Source organism: Triticum aestivum, chromosome 1D (genome assembly GCF_018294505.1).
Source record: "Triticum aestivum cultivar Chinese Spring chromosome 1D, IWGSC CS RefSeq v2.1, whole genome shotgun sequence".
Classification (NCBI taxonomy): domain Eukaryota; kingdom Viridiplantae; phylum Streptophyta; class Magnoliopsida; order Poales; family Poaceae; genus Triticum; species Triticum aestivum.
Genome location: NC_057796.1, coordinates 365222198 through 365226429, shown reverse-complemented (window position 1 = coordinate 365226429; position 4232 = coordinate 365222198). Strand labels below are relative to the sequence as shown.

General features: G+C 40.9%; 1 long non-coding RNA gene across 10 annotated transcripts; it reads left to right on the top strand.

Annotated features, from left to right (window-relative positions):
- Window positions 1-428: 428 nt before the first annotated feature.
- On the top strand, window positions 429-3930 carry LOC123182100 (uncharacterized). Of its 10 annotated transcripts, XR_006492012.1 has the most exons (5): window positions 431-810; window positions 1405-2202; window positions 2301-2369; window positions 2974-3058; window positions 3635-3930. It is a non-coding gene; the product is annotated as an uncharacterized lncRNA (long non-coding RNA). The 10 variants fall into 10 exon arrangements; XR_006492015.1 differs by having other exon boundaries at window positions 429-810; window positions 1405-1521; window positions 1610-3058; XR_006492018.1 differs by having other exon boundaries at window positions 429-810; window positions 2301-3058.
- The last annotated feature ends 302 nt before the right edge of the window (window positions 3931-4232 follow it).

Below are 4232 nucleotides of genomic sequence, written 5' to 3'. Positions count from 1 at the left end.
AAGGTGAACCTGCGAAGGAAAGGTAAAAAACGTTTGCGTGCTGGAGAGTGGTTGAGCCGCCGAATGCGGCCTGTCCTGGCCTTCACCAGAGTGTTTAATCGAGCTCTGGACGAGTCGGGCTATCCTTCCGCGAAGTAGTTCGGAGTTCCTTGACGGTGTCCGGGAGCCTGGACGTCGACTCGAGGTTCGGCTGCAAGGTGCTGCTCGTTGCTTCTGCTGTTAAGGCAGTAGTGTACTTGTTGGTGCTGAGGGAAGGTTCGGCCTTGCCATTAACCGTGATGACGCCGCGTGGACCGGGCATCTTGAGCTTACGGTAGGCATAATGTGGCACCGCGTTGAATCGAGCGAACGCCACTACAACAAACATCCACGTACACCAACGCATATCTAGCAACCATGTCAGCCTATGTGTTGTTGGGATTCACCCCACCTCCCCACGAAGGACTAACCTCCCCGTACCCACCTCCACCTTATCTGCGGCCCCTCCATCCAAATACTCTCCCCCTGAAGCCTTTTTACACCCGGCCACCTCTCCCCCTGATTCCTCTCTGTCTCTCGCACTACAGGGTTGTCGCTGCCAACTCCAATTGCAGGAAGCTCCGGCGGACTCCCAACCCACTGCTCACCGGCCTGCCCCACTCCGTCTATGTTCTCCTTCAGTCCTTCGCCCGAGGCCATCGCTCCCCTACACGCGCGGCACGCAACAACCCTAGCCGCCACACATCGCCGGCGTGGCTCCGACAGCTCCGGTTTATCGGCCCACTACCCCTGCATCACCTCACGCGCGGCAGCCGGCTCGGGCTTATGTTGGTACTCCGCCTCTTCTACCTCAACTCCGACGCTGACGTTTTCTGGTTCTGGTGTTTATTTGATTAGATGTGATTCACCATGTGTTGATCTGTACTAATTTCGGACGAATACTCTGTTATGCGTTATGGTTAGACTTTCCTCCTCCTATATAGATGGATCGATGGATAATTAAGTATTTTTCAAGTGAAATTAATCAGTACATGCTAGATGTAGCATGACCTGTTCAATAAGATAAACACAGTTTTTTCTTATAAAAAAAGATCAACTTAGTTCAAATTGGATTGAGATAGTCCATCAGCGATATATCATATGTGATTGTGTATGTCACTGTAGAATATTGCTGCAAAAATCAACATGTCAGTGTAATTATGGGTCCATGATACTGGCATAATTATTTCAAATGGAGAATCCCCTTCTCAATACACTGAATCGTTATTTACTTGGTGTAACATGTACAATCTACTAAATAAATAAGTCCCACTTGCATCATCCGTCCCAATATTTGTATTTATTCTATAACCCTTTGTTCCATCTACACTCACAGGTTCTGACATTGTCTTTTACTAAGTGTGTGCTTCTGTTGTTTCTTAACAGATCGATGTACATCACTTATGCATTACAATCAGGAGAAATCGATCCATGCAGAAGAAGCCTTAAGAATTATTTAACTCATTTGTTTATAGCTTGGCGAGGATCCTTTCGCATGTTACAGTAAGGAAAACATGAATTTGTATCTTATTCTTTTTTCTGGTTGATGTAATATTTGTTTTCCCTGGACAAAAACTTATGTTAGTTTCAGTTTCTTATTCAGTTAAAATTTGCACACTACAATCTTGAAGTTTATGCAAGAGCTCAGATGGAAATAATTCTTACACTCATATTATCCAATATAAATTGTCAAATAATTGATAAAGTTTGAAGGTGCGATACAAGAACATCATACCTTGATATTCTTGTCATATGTATATGACTCATATTGTTGAAATCTCACCTCTAAATCGAGTTTAGTGCTCTTTTTTTGGAAATACAGGTACTTCTGAATTCCTGCAATTTCTGTACTAATTTTGTATTTTGTGAGGAGCCACAGATGTTTACAAATACTAGAATGATGCATGATAGGTCGCACACAAACTCTTGACCAGGTGCCTCTCACATCTTCTCATGTTTGTACTATATTCTTCTTAAACTGTTAACACAATGAGCATGTACTTGGTTCATCCAAGAACACAATGAGCATGTACTTGGTTCATCCAAGAACGTAAACATTAAAAATATTCCTCTTGTGCACTCTCCTTCCCTGACATACAGGGCACACTACGGTGGTTGGATGATACTAACAACCATAAACAGACAGCTAAGCGATCAGATGCGACGACTGTGCGAGTGTGTCAGGTACGTCGAATTCACTGATCCGAAACTATTGGATCTTACTAGGATCCCCTCTTCTCTGTAATACTCAGGGCCTTCTCCTCTACCTATTCGGCCAACAGTTTCAGCATCCAGCAACCATGGTGACAAAGATGAGCGTACTGGAACTGCTCTAAGTTTCCACGTTCTCGGTAAACAAGTAACTAAGAAAGCCAATCCTATTTATTAAATGTTGGCATATACTAATACGCTGGCACTACTTAGTCTGCATGAATGTTGTGGTCTTCTAAATTGTTAGAATAATTTCAAGTAGTTTAGTAGGAGTCCGTGCTAGTTTAACTAGCCAAGTTTGAGTCTAATTTGGTTAGATTGATTAGTTAGTTTTCCAACAAGTCTGGCTTGCATGTCATAAGAATTTGTGTACTTGGGTGGGTCGTACTAATCCATATATGGTTCAATGAGTTTGCATAGCTAGCTGCCTACATGTTGTACTACTATGTCTTGGAGTTAGCATGCCTTACTAGTGTAGGAAAGGGCGCTGGAGTCTGTGTCGTTTTAGATGCTATAAGTAGGAGTAGGTTTAGATTGTTTCGGCCATCTAGCATGTCATATCGTGGAACCAGGTCGTGCAAGAGTTTTTCCATATAAGAACAAGGTCATGTAAGAGTTTTGGTATAAAATAAGATAAGAAAGAGTACGCTAAAGGACTTCGTGCACATGTATTCAGCTATTTTGATGTTCGATTCTGTGGGCAAAAGCGAACATACATTACTAATGCACATGCCAAATTAGCAGGCTACAGAGACTCGATTGTTCCAAGTCGATGTTGTTGGCGCTAAAACATAGAAGACTACTAGTGCCAAGCTGGATTTACTAGGAGGTATTTTCTGATGGTAGTTCCATATTGAGCGAATGATTCTTCACCAGTTTTAATGGAAATTTTGGAGTATTAATAGCATTACTATATTTTATTATTTTGGACATGTTTCTCTTTTTTTCACATAATTAGTACAAGAGAACACTTTTCTTGCATGTAAAAATGGTCGTACTGCTTCTGTGAGATAAGAATCTTTGCGACTAGATTAGGTAAAACAATTCATCAACTACTGTATGCCTGCCTTACATTCCCCCACCCCTATAAATCACTCTGTTTCTATTAACATGGGGAAACTTAAAAATGAAATTAACTGAGTTAGTTTACTGTGAGTTAAAATGACCATTGTTAGCTACAAATGTGATACTGGACAATTCCGAACAAGATCGCTGCTTTTACTTCAATCCAAAGGATTAACCCCGAATATAAAGCTAAATCTTATAAGTTTTTACAACTACAAAAAAGGTCAAATTTATTAGTCATGCAGCAAGATTAATTATCACATTGCCTTCAACCTTTCTATGTTGCTGCTCCTTTCAATTTTTCTGCCCTATTAACCTATTTCATTTCTTTGTTTTGTAGATAGATTCCAATATTCGATGGTGCATGTCTCAGATGTTGGTTGCAAGGTCAAGAATAGGGGTGCTACTAGATAGTTTCACATTGTGTCTTAGAATGCCATTTCCAGTGCCAATGTTTCAATCATTATGTATCTGATATTTTTGGTGTCAATGTTAGATCATTATGTTTCAGAATGGCTGACACGTAGGTTGCAAGGTCAAGAATGGGATTACTACTAGTTTCACATCTTGTAATCTTTGTATGGTGTACTTTGTAATGCAACCAAGTTGATTTAATATATGAGAAATTTCTGTTTATTATACAGTGTTCCCTGTGCAATATCGACATTGTCCTAATAATTCTTGATGGTGATATATAAATACCATGTATTTTTCATGCAATGCACTAGCATTGTAGTACTCATTTATAATCATGTTTTGTTGGGTAGCCACCAACGCATGTGAACCGTTGTTGGGCTCTAACTCTATACATTGCTATCTTACAACGCTTATTCCGGTCGTTTACCAACGGATGCATATACGTTGTTGTAGACCCTTGCAACGCCACCAACGGCAACGCATACAAGTCCGTTGGTGTAGGCCCTACCAACGCTTATATG